The sequence below is a fragment of the Cebus imitator genome, unplaced genomic scaffold (assembly GCF_001604975.1).
Source record: "Cebus imitator isolate Cc_AM_T3 unplaced genomic scaffold, Cebus_imitator-1.0 Scaffold314, whole genome shotgun sequence".
Lineage (NCBI taxonomy): Eukaryota > Metazoa > Chordata > Mammalia > Primates > Cebidae > Cebus > Cebus imitator.
Window position 1 is genome coordinate 380,154 of NW_016107629.1, and position 22,726 is coordinate 402,879.

Here is a 22,726-nt window from a genome sequence, read left to right on the forward strand (position 1 = left end):
ATTCTCCAAATTGTTAATTTATATTTTAGAACTGTTTTACAATTTTACAATCTCCTATATTATTACTTGCTGTGCTTTATTTGGTTTCCTTGACCAACAATAAGTTTGGAGAGGGCAAGGCTGTGTGTATTTTCTTCAATAGTGTAGTCCCAGCCTGGCAATACAACTTTTGAGAGAATAACTTGCCACCTTTTTAATGGGAATTGCCAGAACAGGTGAATTCAAGGTATAAATCAGATAATAAGTTAGAAATTAAGTTCACTTTTAAAAAGCTGACCCCATCACTGGTCTTGTAAGCAGAAATGTTCTGAGGTAAATTGGGGGTAGGGAGGAAAAACCATGTCAAAACTGTCTAGATGACAGCATGATGGAAGGAAGCATACCCAAATAAGTTATGCACATGTGCTGAGCTGGCAACAGTGGCCAATTTGCAGGAAAGTAGTTGATGCTCTTTCTTCACTTGGGTGTATTTCACTCAAATATGTAGAACAAAAATAAACACATTTTTTAAAGGAAAATGGTGTGGCAGCCTGATTTTCTTCCATATTCATACTTCGTGCCTCCAGGCTTTCAAATGAATTGTTCCTTTTAATCTGAATGTTTTCCTCATTTTCTCTCCTTGTGCCAGCTAACCTACTCAGTTTTCGGGTTTCAGACAAATGCCATTTCCACTGAGAAGACTTGCCTCTCTCAAAGACTAGTTCAGGTCTGCCTTTTTATATGTTCTCTTAGCGCTCTGATTTTTCCAGGAGAACTTTTAACCATCCTGTACTTAAATAACAATTAGGAAATTACCTGTTCTGCTCTGCCTTCCCTGTAGAAACCTAGTATAGTGTCTGCAGGACAGAGGCTATGTCCGTCTTGGTCATTTCCCTGTCTCCAAAGGTTGGCAGATGTTTTAAACATATAATGCACTAAAGGTTATACAGATTAAAATTTTTGTTTAGATAAGCGTAATTTTAACTAAAGTCACAGAAAAGATCAGTGCCAGCTACATTTCTGCAGTCTTAATTTAAAGATATAAAGTGAACAGGTAACTCAAAGTGTTCATAAGTGGGAAGAAAACAAGTCAAATCTCTAGTCGCTGGAAGTACTTTCAGCTATCCTAAAAATATTATCTAGTATCTTATTAATACTCTGTCATGCAGATATGATCGAGTTAACTTACCTTGCAGAAATAATGAAAATCTGTCATATATTGGCTTCTGCTTCAAGTTATTCTCTGATGCCAACAATGCGTCTCTTTTTAAAGATTATAATTCTTTATTTTCTATATTGGTTCAGCACAAAGTTTATAACAAACTATGGAATCCTGCTACAATTACCAAACACTGCATAATGTCTGTCTAATTATACAGAACTAATGTGCAACCGCTCTGTATTAATAATAAAGCGATTAACCTAAAATACCAAATCGGTGTGAGTTTCTTGACTATTCTCTCATTACCACAGCCTGTTCTCAGTTTTGAACAATTGTACACTGTACTTTATAAATGTTATCCCCAGATGAAGTTTATTTTTACATCAATCACAATAGCCTTAACACTCATCACCTTCAATTTTCTCACCTTTCCCCTTTGCCAGATGTGTATGTGTGTGTATGTGAAAGGTGATATCTGCAATAGGAGTTCATTATAAATCAGATGAATTTATGGACAATTACAAATGCTAAGATACATAATATTATATTATCATAGCCCTCTGAATTTACTTTGCTTCCTTTTTTAATATCAATAGATCTTGTAAGAGACACTTCCATTATGTCTGACACTTCTGATGCTATGGTGTCAATGGAAGTATGTGTGAAAACCATTACCTTGTCAATTCCATGATGTCAATGGCAATTTGATGTCAATGAAAATGTATAAGGTTCTTCCATTATCATTGTAACAGCTTCTCTAGTCTTTTCAATGTATCAAGAGACGCTAGTCTGTAAGAAAGACTAACTGCCTGAAATTGCTGCCTGCGTTTCGTGAAATTAAAGCTATGATATTGTATTACTTTCTGCTTACAGCTTAGCATTAACAAAAATATATAGGAACACCAATAAATAAAATAATAAGCAGTTATTTGGTGGCTAAGAATGTAAATAGCTCACAGTTTTGAATTTTTAGAATTCAAATAACTGTTGCACATAACTGGGAAAATTCTTATTTACAAATGGAAGCAATGAAGAGATCTTTAGTTGTAGACAATATATTATGTTGAACATACACTATAAAACACAAAAGCAGGAAGGTCACTGGAAGCAATTACTTTACCAAATATTATGCCCACCAAAAGCAGCAATGTTCCTGTTGTGATACTGAACTGTCTCATACAGTGATTTCCTAGGAAGAGAATAATCTTGATGTATCGCTAATCTTAGGTAAATAACACTTAGATCCTTATGTAATAAAGTAAGTATGGATTGCATTATGCAATTCACACAGTTCATGTTTCTTTCCCATATGTATAGTTGTTTTAACAAGGCCCACTTGCTTTGTTTATGACCCTTTAAGCATTAATTTTGGCCCAATTTACTTTGGCAAATATCAAGTATTTTATAAAGTACTCAAATGTATACTTTTGCCATGCAAAATACTCTGTGTGTGTGTGTGTGTGTCCGTCTATCTGTTTTGCTCTCTCTCAAATATAGTGGCAACATTTGCTTTAAGTTCTTATCATTGGAGATGATAGAATTTGAGCATATGCTTATAAAATATTAGGAAGTTGATCACTTTTAGTAGTTTGCTCATTAGTTCTTTGACATAGAATTTTTAGAATGAGAAGAAATTTTTAAAAATGTAGAAATACATATAATATGTGTGTGTGCATATATGTGTGTGTGTGCATACTTTCAGCTTCAAAGACCTAACATTGTGAAAGTATATAAAATAAGTTTATAGGTAGATTATAAACATTCCAATAGATATGCTTTCATTTTTTAAAATTATACATCCTGAAGTATTGAGAAACTACCGAAGAGAATTATGTTATTTGAGTTATCTTAAAATAAACATAGGATTTTTTGGTGGAGAATGTGTGAAATGTCATTCCTGAATTGCATGGATGAATTGAATTGATAAATAAAAAATGTTATCAATATACATGTATATGTATTTGTGTGTCTGTGTATATAATCACATAACCATGTTTTAACTTGATTCATAGCCCATAAAACATACATCTCACTTTTAATTTGAGGCTTAAATATATTATATTATCTAAACCTAAACTTACCACTTTCCCCTAATCCTTTGATGGTTATTATTCTGGCATTTCAGTGTTTGCACAAAGGACAGAAAGTAATTAAAACTTTCAGACTTTAGAAGAATTCAGGTACTACTTGTGAACAATTCTGATGAAAATTTGAAAAGAGGAAGTTGAACTCATTGAATAGAGAAAATTTTAAAAAATTATCTGTGTATTTCAATTAATTGTGCACCTATCCTGACTCCCTATTTATGGAATAATCAAATTTTAAAGCAGATTCTATGTCTGTGTGTGTGTGTGTGTGTGTGTGTGTGCGCGTGCGCACGGGTGCACATATGCGTGTGTGTAAGCATATTGAAGATTATGAAAACTTTTTAAAATGCTATTTCGATTACATAATAAAACAAGATGCCATTAAAAACAAAATCATCAAGCTCAATAGCCCATTTCAAAGGTGGAATCCCTGTCAGTTAATTCGGATGGATGTATAATGTACTTCTTCATTTTCACCCATATGCACGGTTAGGAAGTAGGAAGAGAGGGGCTGAAGGGACAGAGAGGATGAACATATGAGTGCATCTCTCTCTTTCTCATCTCTTTCTATATCTATCCATCTATCTATCATCTATCTATCCATTATCAGATTCAACTGGGAGCTTATTAGAAATGCAGAATCTAATGTATAGATGGCGTACATGTGAGAGAGCTCATGTGCTATAGATATCTCTACCTATCAAGAGATGGAGGGAGAAACTTTTAAAAAACAAGAGAGTAGAGAGGAGAACAAGAAGCTGTTGTTAACTGGAGGAAGCAAAATTAAATATTAGATGGGAAGGTCTGTTCTCAACCATGACATCTGGTATCTCTCTGGCTGGAGAAGACCACCTTAGAAAACATGCTCTCTTTATCACAATGCTCTATTTTCGCATTTGTAAATGTGAATAGAAAAAGCTTCACTAAGGAAGATGTTCTCTAAATTTATTTAACAATCTTCCATTTCTGAATCAGGTACATCCTTACACAGCTGAATCTCATGTAGGCAGCATATCTTCACACCCCAAATCTAAGACCTTGTAGGAAATTCAGACAATATTTTCAATAGTAACATTGAAGAGAAACCAGACATGCTCACCTCAACATATGAATCAAACTGTGCAGGGGTGGGAGTTAAAAATATCCCCAAAGCCTGGCTTGATTTTCCTTGGGAGGGGAGGTTGTCATTCGTTCCCTAGCACGAATAGTCTGGGTAAAGCTGGGAAACTTTTCTTGCATTAACTCATTGTCTGTTTTCCTAATCTCTGTTTTGTTGTTATCAAAAGGCAGAGATACTGAAAGACAACACATTCTAAACTAAATGCTGGCTTCCCCAGCTAAGCCAAGTGTTATTCCCCAGGTCAAGGACTGTCTGAATCAATAGCACACCATTCTATATAGTCAAATTTAAATGGTGAGTCAGTTCACATAATCCAAATTCATGTCAGCTGCAAAGGAACTACTTAAAAGTACCTTGCTGTCATCTATTTCTTAAAACTGATTAGCAGCAAATTACTGGAGACCATTCTATCAATGCATCAATATATCTTGATGCACTAGTGATTTGGGAGGGAGTTGTTCTTCTTCATATTTAGCTGCTTATCAGGTACTTTTTGATCCATATGTATTTATTTTCAAGCACCATTTAGAAAATATTAACTAGAGTTGCTGCATCCACAGAAATTTTAAGCCACTTATTTTGTTTCCAATTAACAAATGTATTTCAAAGGCGGTGAAAGCTGATTAAAAAAAATCTGCCAGCCACTTTATAATACAAAATAATTTATCTCAAATGAAATTTGAAATTAAAAAATAGACTGTTTGCCAAGCATATAATAGTTAATACAGCCTTGGTTTTCTTTTTAAAAAGCATTCATTAAATCTTTGATGTATTCTACACAAACTAAATTCCAACTTAAGAATAATTTATATAATGTTGAGTAATTCCATTGAGCTTAGTGTATCAAATTACTATCCCAACATTTATCAGAAACTTATGTGTTACAGGGGTATTTGATGTTATTTTATGTAGACTTGATAAACATTCTATGAAGTAGATATCATTATATTATTATATCCATTTTATGGATGAGAAGACTGACATGAAATTGAATAAATTGTCCTAAAATTTCCTGGCTATGAAGAGCTATGATTGGAATGCACATCCAGTTCAGTGTAATTACACAGCCAGTGTATGTTCAACAATTCCATTCTTTCTCAGAATTAGAAAACTGTGGAATCAAAGAAATTCTCCTTTGATCGTATTTTTGTATTCTGTGTAAATCTGATTCATTCTGGATTGAAGATTTTTTTTTAACTATTAATATAAGCAGGAGAATGAAAATGTGGGAATCTTGGAGAAGTGGGAAAGGTAGCAAAGAAGGTCAGATAGTGGCATTAGTGGGGTTATATTTAGGGGTATAGATGATAGTCTAAGTCCTTGTTTGAATAGCAAGTGTGGTCTAGGAGTCAGTAGCATCAAATTCAACTGGGAGTTTATTAGAAATGCAGAATCTCATCCCTGCTTCAGACCTACCCAATTAGAATCTGCATTTTCGCCAGATCACCAGGTGATTAATGGGCGCATTAAATTTTGAGAGCACTAGTTTAGGTGACTGATTTACTGAATAGAAGCTAAGTTGGTATTTTTACTTACTTTGGAGAGCTTGAGTTGACCTGCGGTGCTGTCTGTAAACCTGGGGCTCAGTACTCTAATGAAGAAGGAGACTGCTAGGAGGGGTTGCCATGGGATTTAGAGCGGCTAAGGCACCAGCAATCTTTCCAGCCAGACTCAGGGGAAATCACATCAAAATAGTAGAGACTTGGCAAGCTGCCAACATTATCACAATAGCTTCTTTATCTTTCTTTTTCTCTTTCTGTCTAGACCTGTGTCTCATGCCCATATATGCTTTCGCTTCAGCTCCAGTCTGGGCATGAAGGGAACACAGTTGGATGATGTCAAAAGAGCGAATGCACAATGATAAAATAACAGGCAAGAGAAATTTTTAAAATACGCAACCTTGGCGAAGTAGTGAACAAGTGTTTCATAAAGGAAGAGAGAGAGAGATGGAAGGATAGAGTGAGTGAGAGAGAACATGCATGGGTAAAAATTTAAGAGAATTACCAAGACCTCTGAGAATTAATGTCTGTTTGGAATCTAAATTTAATACCTAATTTTGTCACTCAAGCCATGAGGTTACTTTTTACCTGAGTAGATAATTTTTATACCATCAAGAGAAGGAAAAGACTTGGCTTGGGTAAATCTTTACTAGTAAAAGATTTCTAATATATTAATAATTTTTATTGAATTAAAAGGGTGTGACATTAAATTATAACCTTAACTGTCATAATAATATGGCATAATAGCATAATTATGATTAAATTATTATCACTATTACATCTGTCACGGATGAATCTCCTAGATAGATGAAAAAATCTAGCATGTTCATTATTTTACCTTCTCAGCAAGTGTCCTACGGTGGTGTCACAAATTCACATAATGTCCTTGAAAGCTGGATTTTCTGTTAGAAATTCAGAGTTACACTGAAGTATGCAAAAATCCACAGATGGCAGAGTAGAATTCCTACTGAATATACATTTGATGAGATTATGTGTCTCATTTATTCCAGCCACAAATGAAATATTTTGCACTTATGAACTGTGCCACAGTCAAACTTGTTTTGGTGGCAGTATGTGAATAATGATGAACTGGCTTGAAGACTTTAAAGCTTAGCAAAGCCTTGACCTTTTTACTCTGTAAACACAGATACTCTACTGCCCCTTGAAGCACACTGCTCTTGATGAGGTACCTCCTCTTTTCCTTTTCCCTTTTAAGTTTAGAGAATACACATTATAATCAAATACATGCCAAGGTCATCATTAATGATTTTAAAAAAGGAAAGAAAAGAAGGCTTACACATTTATGGCATATACACAGAGGAAAAATTACTTCTATATGTGTTACATTTCATTTAATCCTTAAAACAATTTTTAAACTATATATTATTATGATGATTTGGAGATGATAAATTCCAGCTGAGAACAATTAAATGATTTGCTCAATGCCACATAGCACAATGCCACTTTTTGTGATAAATCGAGGTAATACTTCACTTAGATCTTACTCAGTTTATTTTTAATATTTTATTAATTTACGAAAAATTTATTGACTACCTATTCTGTTCTAAGTATTGTACTACATACTAGTGTACAATGATGAGCAAAGAGAGACAATATTTGTCATTTCTTGAGTTTACTGTCTAATGAAAGGAGATGTGGGTGCAGGAAGTCAGTTAGATACAAACAGAAAATGGAAAACCAAGTAATTCTCTAAAGGAAAGCTCAAACCAGAGGATGCTGATGTAGACCTGGAGTGATCAATATCTCCCTTCAAAATAAGCCTCTACCTTTATGAAATAGAAGGTGAGTGTGTGTGTGAAAAGGGTGTGGGAATTGGGTGGCAGAATGTTTTTAAACCATGGGAGCAGCATAGCATGAATCAAAACCCCAGTAAAACAGGGAGCTTGACATTTTTGAATTAAAACATGATCAAGCTGGGTGTGGGCTCACGCCTGTAATCCTAGCACTTTGGGAGGCCGAGGCAGGTAGATCACTTGTGCTCAGGAGTTTGAGACCAGCCTGGCCAACATGGCAAAACTCTATCTCTGCCAAAAATACAAAAAATTAGCTGGGTGTGCTGGCGCATGCCTGTCGATTCAGTTACTTGGGAGGCTGAAGTATGAGAGTCGCTAGAACCCAGGAGATGGAGGTTGCAGTGAGCCAAGATTGTGCCACTGCACTCCAGCCTAGGCCCCAGAGCAAGACTCTGCCTAAACAAACAACAGCAATAAAATCATGGTCAGTGTGGCTGAAGCATAAAAGGTAAGGGGAAGAGTAGAGTGAGGAGGAGCGGGAAGGAGGACGAAACTTTTCGATGCATGGCCTCCCAAGTCTGTGAAAGGTCAAACGCAGTGGGAATCCCCTAAAAAGCTCCATACAGAGTTTAGGAGTTGGATAAAGATGATAAGATTTGCATTTTGAAAACTCACTGGAGCTGATGGGTAGAATGAATAGAAAGGCGGGCAGTGGTGAAGATCAAGAAAAATGAGATTTGAGACAGAGCTGGATTAGGACTTTTAGATTTCCAAAACTCTTTTTATTTTTAAAATTTCAATTAGATAAATTTTTAACTACAAATAAATTTTTAATTTTTAACTTTTTAATGTTAGCATTACCACCATATTTGTAAATAACATTTATATCATATATTTTCTTGATTTATTAATTTCTGGTATTGACTTGCTGCTATGGTTTTGTAACATTTTGTATCTTCTATTTTCTGCTCTTTTCCCATTTTAATAATATAATAATTTTGGTTGTCAGCAATTGCATTTTTACTTGATTATGACGAGGTAAACATCTCTGATGATTCACATAATGAATTACAATTATAGTTTTTATTTCATGCAACTTTTTGCTTTCTATGATAAGTAACTGTTTTTGCTTTTCATTTACTTAGATTCCTATACACCTGCTTTTATAATTTGACAAATGTTTCTATGCATATCTTTAGCTTTTTTTTTTTCCATATTCTCAGATACATCGAATGATCCAACGGTTCAATTTCCCCTTCCTCCATCCAGGAACTTCCCTGTGATAGACCACCATTTCCTCATCCCACTTGTATTGATTGCTCTCTAGGACGGCTGCGTAGATGCTGAGATGGGGTCTTCCTTTATGAAATTGCTTTCTCTTCTCTCCTCTGGGAAGTCCCTTGCCATTCTGACTTCTCCATATCATATGCACTATTTTTTCCCCTCTTTGGAAGCTTTTAGTATCTCATCTGATTGCTGGTATTTTGAAACTCTATGATTATTATATATTTTTTGAGTAAATTGCAGATGCTTTCAATGTATAAGTTCAAATTTCCCTAATACTATTTATTAATAATTCTCCCTTCTGTTCCTCTGATCTCTACATTTAGACTATTAGGTGACTGTTCCTCAGGAGCTCAACATTAAGCCTCTACTTTACTTATTTAACTAAGTCTCTCATCATCTTATCTTTTCGCTTCTATTTTTTATATGTCTTAATTTTTGTTCTTTTGTGAGAGATCCTGACTTTTAAAATTTTATCCTTCGTATTAATTTGATTACTGTGTTGCTGATTTCAGGGATCTTTTTCATTTTCTCTGATTTGCTTTGATTTATACCTCCTATTTTATTGGATATAATATCTTGTTATTTCTTTATATCTCAGAGAAAATAAGAGAGTTTTAATTAAAGTAGTATCTGTTTTCTCTGTGCCCCATCCCCCACTTCACTTTTGATTATGTTTGATTCTATATCTCAAACAAAAAGCTTTCCTCAATTATCTTCTAATCTGAAACATTCATCCCTATTACAGAGTGAGTTGCTGGTTTCATATCTGTAATGGCAACCTAGGTGATTTGGATTAACCCTTATGTTAAGAACAACCATAAAAAGGAACATTTCAAACTAATAGAAGTTTCAATTGCAAGGAATTAGAGTAATTCTTAATTTAGATTAACATAATCACACCACCTAATATATTAAAAATTTAAATAATTAAAAGAAAAATAGACTAGACAAAAATCAAAGTAAACAAAATTTATCACCGCTATAAGTAATGAGAGAAAAGGCAGACAAAAATCAGAAAGATTGAGTTTGGAAGAATATAGATTTTTAGCAAGTATACATATAGGATTTCAATAGCATGATTAAAATTGGTTATATATATCATTAAAATAGCATGATAAAATTAAATATGTGTATGTCTGTGTGTATATATATATGTGTGTGTGTGTGTGTGTGTGTGTATATGTGTGATATATATCTTCTGACAGCTACAAAATATATTTTTTTCAAGTACACAAAGAATATTTATAGAAATCAACAACATACTGGGCCATAAATATAGTCTCGGCAAAATTAAAATTATATAGACTATATAAACATAATTAAATTAAGCTAGAAATTAATAATAAGAGAACAACTGGAAAAAATTCCCCATTATTAAGAAAATGAAACAATAAAAATAGCTTTAACTGAATGATAATAAATTACATGCTAAAATGGAAAATTTATCTGAAGTCCCGATTAAATAAATGTGCACAACATTAAATTCATCAGATACCAAAGAAGAATAAGTAACACTAGTGATATAAGCATAAAATTTAAGAAGTCAGCAAAAGAACAACAAATTAAACATAAACAAGAAAAAAGGAAAAGAAGCTTACAAAAATAGAAACAAATATACAATAGAGTGTCAACAAACCCCAAAGTTAGTTTTTGCTTTGTTTTACAGATAAACAAAATTAATAAACCCCTCCAAGACTAACGAATAAAGTATTGAAAGGTGATGAAAAAAGCTAATGTCAGGAATGACAAAGGGACATCATGCCTTAATTAAAAGGTATCATAAACAACTTTATAAAAATAAAATAAAACATTAGATAATGTGGACAGATGTCTGCTTCTGGCCAAAGGGCCAGGATTTACTCTCTCACCTTAAACAGCTGGGAAACCAGACAAAATCAATGAAATGACAGTTTGCAGACATTAGAAAACAGATCATGCCAGATCATGATTTCTGAGGAAAGGAAAAACAAATTGAGCCCTGTAACAGATTACCGCCTACAAGCAGTTACCAGGTTGAAGTGCAAGGAGAGGGAATTCAAACAGCATGTGCCTGTGAATTGATATGGAAGAGATTGAATTTGAGGAGGTCAAAGTGGCTAGAATTTGTGGAGCTGAATACAGTGAGTAAGAATCTGTCCAGACAGAAACATCCAGAGAGATGCAGAGGCATTCTCTCAAGTCTCTGGCTGAGTACTGACTGGCACATTTTTGAGAGGAGACAGTATTAGGATGGGAAAGATCTGACAGGGAGGAGGAAGGAGAATCATTTCTAGAGCTCATACTGGATTGGGAATTGTTCATGTTCCCACTGCCCTGAGTGGAAAGAACTAATGAGATGCCAGAAAGGAATCTGATATTATTTAAAGAAACACAATCTAAAACTAAAAAGGTAAAATTGACAGTATTTGGGATCCTATTAAAAATTACCAGGCATCCAAGAAGCTGAAAAACATGACTCATAAGCCAGAGAAGAAACAACCAATAGAAACACACCCAGAAATTACTGATAGCGGGATTGGCAGAAAAGAACAGTAATACAGATATAAATATGTCCCTGTGTTCAAGAGGTATAAGAAAATATGAACATATTGTGGTGAGAAAGAGAAGATTTTAAAAAGACTGAAATTAAACATCTAGAATTGAAAAAATATAACAAATTAAAAATATCCTGGGTGAAATAAAAGCATATCAGACATTGAAGAAGAAGATGTAAGTAATAAGACATACTAATAGAAAATAACCAAGATGAAGTATGGAGGTTAAAAAGATTTGGAAAAAAAAATCAACAGAGCATCAGTGACCTCTGGAATAATATCAAGTGATATGACATACATTCAATTAAAATCCTGAGATGTGAGAGTAGAAGTATGAGAGAAAAAATATTTGAAAAAATAATGGCCCCCAAATGTTCTAAATTTAAGGAAAACCATAAACATACATAACTCGTATTTTTATTGTGGCTGTAACAGATTATCACAAATTAGTGGTTTAAGGAAACAAAAATGTATATCTTACAATTCCAGATTTCAGAATTTGACTTAATGTCTCACTGGGCTAAAATTAAGGTACAGGCTTAGCTGTGTTTCTTTCTGAAAGCTCTGGAGGAGAATTAATTTTCTTGTCTTTTCTAGATTCCAGAAGCTTCCTGCATTGCAGTGGCTTGCTGAGCCTTTCTCACATGGCATCACTCTGACACTGACTCTCGTTTCCCTCTTTAACTTACAAGGACCCTTGTGATTACATCAGGCCCACTTGAATAATCCCGAGTAGCCTCAATCAAGGTTATCTGATTAGCAGGTTCAATTGTTCGATTCTACCTGCCTCCTTAATTCCTCTCTGCTGTTATATAACATATTCACATGTACTATGGATGGAGATGGACATATTAGGGGTATAGTATTCTGCCTACAAACTATATATCCAAGAAGTTGAATGATGCCATCTAAGAATAAACATAAAGACAACTCTATCAATGTATGTTACAAAACAATTATTGAAAATAAGTGATGAAAAAATATTCAAAGCAGCTAGAGAAGAAGACACCTTATGTTCAGAAAAACAAAAATATAAATAAGAGTACACTTGTAAACACAAACTCTGAAAACCAAAAGATTATGGAAAGAATTTATGTCTAAAGACATAGAAAAATAAAAGAATAAAAGAAGACATATCCTGCAAACTCTAATCACAAAAGCTGGAGTGCCTATGTTAATATCAGACAAGGTATACTTCAGAACAAAGAATATTACCAGGGATAACTAGAGACACTTCATGAAGTTAAAGGGTTACCAATTCATCAAAAGGACATAAGGTTTTAAGTGTGTATTAGCATAATAACAGACCTTTAAAACACAAGAAGCAAAAAATGATCAAACTGAAAGAACGACCAATCAATACACACATATTGTTGGAGATTTCAACACTTTCAATAATTAATAGAATAAGTAAATGAAAGATCAATAAAGAAATAAAATAACTAAACAGTACTATTACCCAACTTGACCTAATTGACGTTTATAGACCACTTCATCAACCACAGAAAAATATGTATTCAATTGTGTTGAAAACATTCGGCAAGGCAGACCATACAATAAAACAAGTCTTAGTAATTTTAAGAGAGTTGAAATTATAGGAGGGTTGGATTTTAAAAGGGTTGGTGGCTTTTAAGACTACCTTAAAATTACAGTAGAAATAACAGAATAACGTGGAAAGTACCAATATCTAGAATTTAAACAATAATTTCCAAATAACACAGAGGTCAAAGAACAAAACACATGGAAAATTAGAAAATAGTTTGGACTCAGTGAAAGTATAAACATATCATATCAAAATTTCTGGAATATAAAGCAATGCCAAAGGGAATGTTAGCAAATTATATTCTTAGAAAAGTAGAAAGGTCTCAAATTAATAACCTAGCATTCACATTATGAAAGTAGAAAAAGAAGAGTAATTTAAATGGTTAAAGTTGGAAAATTATATAAAAATACTTAATTTTAACACTTACCATATATAAACATATACACACGCACATAGACATGTATAGGTATATATATATATTTACCAAAACTGACAGAAGAAGAAATAATGAATCTTAGTAATTTTATCATGCTTAGAGACATTAACCTTGTAATTTCAAACCTCTTCGCAAAGAAATGTCAGGCAAAGATGACTTTTCAAGTGAATTCTGCCATGTATTTTTACAATCTCTTCTGGAGAAGAGAAATGCAATGAATGTCCTCTAACTCATTCTACAATCCAAGTTTAATCCTGATTTGAAAACTTGACAAGGACATTCAAGAAATAAATAATACAGCCTAATCTCATAAGTATAGATGCAAAATAACAAACACAATTATCAAACTATATCCAGCAGTATGTATACTAAGTGGTAAAACACCACCAAATTGCATTTACTCAGGAATGAAAAGTTGTCTTAATATTTAATTGTCAGTCTATATAATTAATCACATTAACAGAAGACAGGAGAAACTTTTAACTGAATAGGTGCAGAAAAATAATTTCAAAAAATTTAATGCCTATTTATGGTAAAAGTACATTTAGGAAAGTAAGAATAGATCAATCTAGGAAATAATCTACAACTAACATCATAAGAGCAAAATGTTGACATCTTTTCAACTGAGATAATGAAGACACATAAAGTAGTAGGTGTTTACAACTTCTATTCAACATTTTAACAATGGTAGCCTGTGCAGTGAGGCGAGAGGAAAAAAAATAAGAGGACAGTAGTCTCTTTTTATCATGTTTTTACTTTTCACAGTTTCAGTTGCTCACAGCCAACTGTGGTCCAAAAATACTAAAAGGAAAATTCCAGAAATAAATGATCCATAAATTTTAAATTGTGTACCATTCTTAGTAGGGTGGTAAAAATCTCATGTTGTCCTGCTCTGTTGAGCCCTGATTAGGAATCATTTATTTGTCCTGAGTGTCCATGCTGTGTGTACCACCTGTCTGTTAGTCATTAACATCATCTGCTGCTGATATCCAACCATCAGTATCATCATGTCTCAATGATCCAGGATCACCTCAATCAGATGATCCCCTTTTTAACATAACATCAGAAGGTCAATAATAGTGTAACACTGTATCACATGCCTATGTCATTCACCTCACTTTATCTCATCAGAGAGGCATTTTGTCATCTCACACCATCACGAGAAGAGTGAATATGGTGCAATAAGGTATTTTGAGGGGGGAGAGAGAGACTACAGTCACATAACTTTTATTACAGTGTATTGTTATAATTGTTATAATTTTATTATTAGATATTGTTAATCTCATACTGTGCCTGATTTATAAATTAAACTTTATCATAGGTATGTATGTATGTATATATGTATGTATGTATGTATAGGGAAAACATAGTATATATAGGATTTAGTATTAACTGCAGTTTCAGGCACCCATTTGGGTCCTTGAAATGTATGTCCCACAGATAAGCAGGGATTACTGTATTATTAGCATCAATGAATTAGTCTAGCAAGTTTTCTGCACACAGATTCAATATCAAAAAATTATTTTCTCTACACAAGGAATAAACAATTCCAAAATGAAGCACAAAAAGATTGCATGTATAATACCCCAAACCATCCATAAAACTAATTCTAAAAGAGAAGATACACAATCATTATAGAAAAATCTATAAAATATTATTGAGAGAAATTAAAGAAGACCTAAACAAATAAAGCGATATGTAATTTTTATGCATGAGAAGACTATGTTGAAATAATTGTAGTTATTTACCATACTGATCTATAAATGCCAGGCAATCTCAAATGATATTCCATTTATTATCTATTTAACAGAAAATCTATTAATTTTAACATCTATTTGGAAATGCAAATGGTCAAAGATAGCGAAAGCATTCTTAAATAAAAGTAAAACAAGATAGAAGGATTTATTGTACTATTTATCAAAAATTTTATGAATCTATAGTAACTAAAACAATTTGATATTATTTCAAGAATATAAAACAGACTAGTGGACATAATTTTTAAGATCTAGAAACAGACTTGCACAATATTAAAATCTTGACTTACAAAAAACCAGTTCCTCTGAACAATGGTGAAAGGAAAGTATTTTCAAAAATGGTCTAGGATCAATTGGATATCCACATTTTATAAAGAGAAACTTGGCCCTTTCTTTGTAGCATACATAAAAATTATGTTCAGGTGGATTGTAGATATATATGAATGATAAAATAATAAAGCTACAAGGATAATTTCTTAATTTTGTGAGTCCAAGAATAGGATTCCACTTCAATATAATTTCTTTTTTAATAATGCTATGTATTTTATTTTATTTGCTTAATTATTCTGAGAGGTACTCACAGTCTTCCTCAGACTCTCAATAGGATCTGTTGATAAAAAAGTTCATGATTTACTATAGGTCAATACAAAAATATAGTTAAGATATTGGGGTAGGGAAAACTTTGTTAAATAAAACTCAAAAAGCAGAAATCGTTAAATGCAAACTAATTAATGGACTCTATTAAAATTAAGTACTCTTTTTTTATCAAAAGGCACCATTGGGAGAGTAAAAATGCAAGCCACAGATTGGCATGCGTAACTATTAGAAACTGTTATTTAGGATATATAACATATTCCTTTAAATTAATAAGAAAATAACATACCAATAGAAAATTGAGCAATAATTTGACCATTTTGCATAAGATCTAAACTCATTACAGCTAGTGCTCAACTTACGACCACGATTGGTTCTGACAGACTGGTCGTAACATGATTTGGTCGTAAGTTGAGTAGGCTATACGTACAGTACCGTGAAATGATGTTATAAAAATCTTTAAGTCATATTTTATCATAATTTTCTTTCATTATTGTTATATATCATAGTTTTCTTTGTTCATTTTATGCCATTTGTATCATCTCTACACCATTTTGTTTCTTATTTTTACATTCGTCAGTTTTAAGTTAAACACTGCATTACCAGTACAACTGGTTTAATATTTGCAAAACATACAAAATTACAAAATACAGGTGCATAGAAAAATACAAAATACAGGTGTAAAAAATACCAGAGGAAACATTTTCCCAATTGCAAAACATATCAAAATATATACACATGTACGAAACATTTTATTGGCCGCTGGTGCTTAGCTGCGGATCATTGATGCCGTCATCTGAGGCAGCAGTTGGGGTTACCGGAGTTGGTTTTTTCATAAACATGGTGAGCTTTGTCTGAATTGCATGTTTATTTTTTTCTTCATAAATTTCACGATACGGACGAAACACATCGTGCGCCATCCGTTCAATCCTTGCAAATCGTTCGATGTTTGGGTCCATTGCTTCAAAATGTATAAGAAGTTTATTGGGAGAGGTTTGTTGAAAAATATCCAAGACACAAACCACAAATTGCTGTACCGAGTCTGGGATAACAGTTGAAATGGTGCACGCGGAGATGGTAGTGCTGCCGGAAGCTGGTCCGCCCTGTCGTAAGCCCAGCTGGGCAACGTTTGCGCTGCCAGACGCGGAGCAGTCGTGGCTAGCGATTGTGGTCGTAAAGTCGCATAGGTCGTAAGTTGCATAGGTCGTAAGTCGATCAATACCTGTACCTATCAGGGAAATACATGTTAAAACAAAAATGAGGTACTGGTACAAACACTCAGATATTATTGATGCTAGTGTAAATTATTACAACTGGCTTTGAAAACTAGCATTGTGTATAAAGCTCAACATACACATACCTTATAACCAGCACAGGCACACCAATAGACATGTATAATAATGTTTATAATAACAATACTTGAATCATGAGGTAAGAGGGCAAATTAGAAGCAGCTGCAGTCCACAGCACTCACAGAGAGGACAGAACAGGGGAGAGTGAATTCAGCACCTTCAACTAAAATATCCAGGTTCTCGCATTGGGACTGACTAGGCACACAACTTGTCCCATGGAAACAAAGAAAAGTGGGGTTTCGTGATGTCCCACTTGGGAGCAGCACAGACAAAGGAAAATGTGGTACACATTCACCATGGAATACAATACAGCCACAAAAAGGAATGAGAGGATGTATTTTACAGGGACTCGGATAAAGTGGGAAGACATTATCGTCAGCAAACTAATGCAGGAAGAGTAAACCAAACACCACATGTTCTCATTTACAAGTGGGAGCTGAATAAAGTGAACGCATGGACACATGGCAGGGAATGACACACATTGGGCAACTGTGGGGGCTGAGGGAAGGGAGAGCATCAGGAAGAATAGCTAATGGATGCTGGGCTTAATCCAAGGTGATGGGATGATCTGTGCAGCAAACCACCATGGCGAGTGTTTTCCTATGTAACAACCTGCGCGTCCTGCATGTGTACTCCTAAACTAAAAATAAAAGTTGAAAAAGATTTTTAAAAATGCCCTGGCAAATAATTCTAATGTCCACTTAAGATACAGAAAAGGTTTAAGCAGGCTACAAGTAAATAACTGAAACAAGGGAAAGATCAAACAAGAGGAATGCAGAACATGGGATCATTTTATTTTCATATGTAATACACATATTATTGTATATAATTTATAGTTCTAGTTTTCACATGGGGAAGTATCATGAAAAATGTGTCTTCATTTTCAACCTGACAGTTTTTAGGCTTGTGTGTTTCCTAGTCAAGTGTTAATGTTTGTTCTTGTATGTACTGCCTAACAGGGTATCAAATGCTTTGTAGCTGTTTGTGCTGAAAAAAAAAAAAAAAAAAAAAAAAAAAAAAAAAAAAAAAAAAAAAGAAAGAAAGAAAACAATGCTCATCCCAAATCCAAACATCTATCAATGATCAAATGGATAGAGTGAATTAAATTTAAATGTGAATGAAGGAACTGCTACGCTGGATGAATCTCACAAATATATTGAGGGAAAGAAGCCAGACACAAAGTAATACATAATATTTAATCCCACTTACAAAAAAGTTTAAAAGTAGATAAAGATAAAGCTAATCTATAGTTTTTATAGTTAGGATAATGGTTAACTTTGAGAAGGAAGGAATGGCTCGGAAGGGGGTACCAGCAGCACTTCTGGGATCCTGGCAATGATTCATTTCTTAATTTTGTGGTAGTTACTAGGTTTCCTCATTTGGCATAATTCAGTGAACCCCACACTTATGTTTGTGTACTTTCTATATGTGCATCATAATTTAATTAAAATGTTTTAAAAAGTGCTAAGAAACTGACTGGAAACATAGTGCATAAAAATAGAGTTTGTCAATCAGTAAGCTTTACTGCAGGTGAGTATTCAGTGTGTAGTTGTTTTTAAATAGGGAAACACCAGATGTCAACAATTGAAGAACTTGTTTTAGGAGGAACTTAATGAGAATCAATTTACAATAGAACCATTTCCAAAAGCTACAGGTACATTAGACAGGTGTTGGGGGGTTCTACAATTGGCATGACATGGGAGAGTGGAGGCTTAGTAAATATAAACATTCACCTTGCCCTATGGTGAGTGAAGGGGTCAGGATTTATAAAAGAGACTCAAAAGGAAGCTAGAAAATATAGCACTATACATCAGAACTGCCCTGGAGGAATTCTGGGGAGATGTAAAGACATACATTAAAAGATGCCCAATTTAAAATACTCATGGATTATTTTTTAAAAAACATAACAATTTCTATGAAAGGTATATCAATATGGCCCTAATCTGCTCCTAATTGAGTATTCATAACAGAAAATTTTAATCAAATAGAAAAGATATATTCTAAAACTTGCTTTTACTTAAAAAATATATTTTATGTTTTTCCTACATAAATACATGCCTCAGTGATTTGATGTGGTATATAGTTTACTTTTTCTTACTTACTTTCTTTCTTTTCTTTTCTTTCTTTCTTTTTTTTTTTTCTGAGACAGAGTCATGCTCTGTTGCCCAGGCTGGAGTGCAGGGGCACGATCTCGACTCACTGCAACCTCCGTCTACTGTATTCAAGCAATTCTCCTACCTCAGCCACCTGAGTAGCTGGGATTACAGGCATGTGCCACCACATCTGGCTAATTTTTGTATTCTTGGTAGAGACAGGGTTTCACCATGTTGGCCAGGCTGGTGTCCAACTCTTGATCTTGTGATCTGCCCACCTTGGCCTCCCAAAGTTCTGGGATTACAGGCGTCAGCCACTGCGTCTGGCCCAATATATAATTTTAAATTGTATCAGAGTATTTCAATTCTTTTAAATAATCTATTAACAGATATTTCATTCATTTATTCATGTACATATTTCTTCAATCATGTAAAAACACTTCCTCAATTTAGGAATAGATCTGAGTGACTGGAAAACAGTTTGAATAACCACTGTTATTTTACACATGTATACAACTATTGTGGATAAGACAGGAATGTTAATAACGTGAAACCAAGCAATGACTTAGAATTGAGAAAAATATTGTATTCCAAAGAGGAGATATACCAGAGACTCACTCTGTGGATAACACTCTTATGGGAACTGTCTATAGTGATAAAACTTCCCCTTCTTGTGTTATGATAGGGGTGTGGGATGTAGAAGCCATCGTGGTAAGGGAAGTATATATAGCCTTTCCAATCTTCATCTTTTTACATATACTTGAGCATTCTAAGCAGCAGTTCTACAAAGGGTTGACTGCTCCCTTTCCAATAAAAAAAAGCACAAAATAAAGAAAACCCACCCAGATTAAGATACAGAATATGATCAGTAGTGCTCCATCTTCCTATGTGCTCTCTTTTTCATCTATCTCGACCCATAGAAATAATTACCTTCCTTGATTTTACATTTACTACTCTCTTGTCTTTAAAATATATTCTTATCACATGTTTTTAAACAATGTATCATTCATAATATCTTGCTTTTGAAATTTATAAAAAGGATAAGAAGTGATACATTGTATTAAGTTTCCTGTGGCTTAGTTTTTAAATAAAACTTTTTTCTAAGATTCATCTATGTTGTTACATGTTGCTATAGTTTATTATACAAAACTACATTGTATACAGATGTCACAATTTATACATTCTCCTGTTGCTGAATATTTATGTTGTTTCTATTTTCCATTTAATAGACACTACTGCTATGAATATATATATATATTTGTAAATATATATATATATATATATATATATATATATATATATATATAAATGAACATGTGAAAGAGTTTCTCTAAGATGTATTTCTAGGGCTATGGGATGGGTGGCCAGCTGTGAAATGAATGAATGGTCACAGCAGATCTGCAGGTAGGAAGGAGTATCAGTAAATACAAATATAGAACTATTTGGTGAAAATTTCAAAGACAGGGTGAATATTTTCCACTTTCTCAGAGATATTAGAGTCTGGTGATACTGGAAAGGACAAGCCGCCCAGGATGTCGGCTCACTGCAACCTCTGCCTCTCAGGTTGCATAGTAACATGGGTTGTGTTGGCAGTATGGCAGTTTCAAAAAGTTAAACATGGAATTACCATTTGATCCAAAATTTCCACTACTGGGTGTCTGCTCAGAAGAATTAAAATAAAAAAATTAAATATATATTTGTATATCAACATTCATAGTAGCATATTCGCAATAGCCAAAAGATGAAAAGTACCCAAAGGTCCATCAGTGAATGAGTGGATAAGTAGAATGTGGTATACATATAATAGAATATTATTCAGTCTTGAAAAAGAAAGGAAATTCTGTCACATGCTACAACATGGAAGAATCTCAAAGACATGCTAAGTGAAGTTGAAGTAAGACAGAAACAAAAGAACAAATGCTGTATGAATTCACTTTATGAGGTAACTAGAGTAGTTAAATTTATAGAGATGGAGAATAGAATGGTAATTGCCAGAGGCTGAAGAAACTCTGTACCAATTTAAAAAGTTGTTTTTTAATTGGTGCAGGGTTTCAGTTTGTGAAGATTTTCATTTTCTGGAGGGAGATGATGCTGATGGTTGCACAACAATGTAAATATACTTAATATTGCTGAACTATACACCAAAAACTGGGTTAAATGGTAAATTTTATTTATATTTTAGTACAACAAAAATAAGTTGCATAACACTAAAATAACTCTAACTTATAACCATATTTACAAAATCAGCAGTAACTTTAATTTTTGTTGTTCTTCTCCACTGTTCAAATGTGGTTAAGTATGTAAGTAAAATTTGTAAAAAAGTATAACCAAATATATGTGTGTATATGTCTGTGTGTGTGTACACACAACACACACACATATACACACATATATGTGTATATATATATATATATTGTCAATAGCTGCCAGAGTTCCTTATAAGAAACTGTGAATAGGATAGACAATAACATTTCTAGTTATATTTGTGTTTTGCATGAGCTTGTTTGCACACACATATAACCTAATTCAAAAACATAACCTGAAGATCAATTCGGTGAAAAAAAATAGTCAAACGTACTCTAACTTATTACTTATTGATTAGCCAGACATCCCAAGATGATGGTGCCGTGGCTAAAAAAAAATATTTCTCTATATCAGATAATACAACTTTAATCAAAGAACTTAAAGCCCACTGCTTCCTTTATAAGCATATTACAGGGTTTAATATTGCAAAGGCCAGAAATTCTTTTCCTTATGTCTATGTTAAATAGTTTTGTTTTGAATTAGGAATCCTTATTACTAAGCATTAATTTTTATAAAGTAGAATATAATTTGGGGCAGCTTTTGTCAATAGTTCACTGCCCTCTCCATCTCATTAGATAATTTCTTTGTCATGAGTTTGTGTTTGTAACACTCCCCAGTCAACCTCATCAATGAGTTTCATTAAGAACTTGTTTACTTCTCTTTCCAAATCATTAATAATGTTGTTAAATAAAAACAAACTGAACAAAGGACTTCTTGGCTGCCTATCCAACACCAAACCTGAACTGAAAATAGAACAATTTTTTATTCTTTGCTTATAGACTTATCCTTTATTCAGCCCATTTGATGGTACTTTTAAATATGGCAATTAGAATTGTTTGTTAGTTGCATTTCATGATGTTGTGAACTCCCATCTCATTTAATATAACAATTTTCCCAGAGTAGGACTCTGGCAAGTAGCAGTGCAGGAAGAGGGGAAATGCTCCATTTTAGAAGGGCAACATGTTTCAATACTATATAAATTCATTATAGTTCAGGTAGACTTTGAAGGAGTAAAGAATACACATGACTTCCTCAGACTAAATGTTGTGATGAATATAATTTGATGGCAAAATAACGGCATTGTAGAGGTAGAATTAGGGAGATGGGCAACAGTTGAGGGAGATTATCATTATTGTAAGCAGATACTTTTAGATAGAAAATTATTGGCTCTAGGTTATTGATGACCCAAAGAACTTTTGTAATTATGGAAAAGTTCTGTAATCTGCAC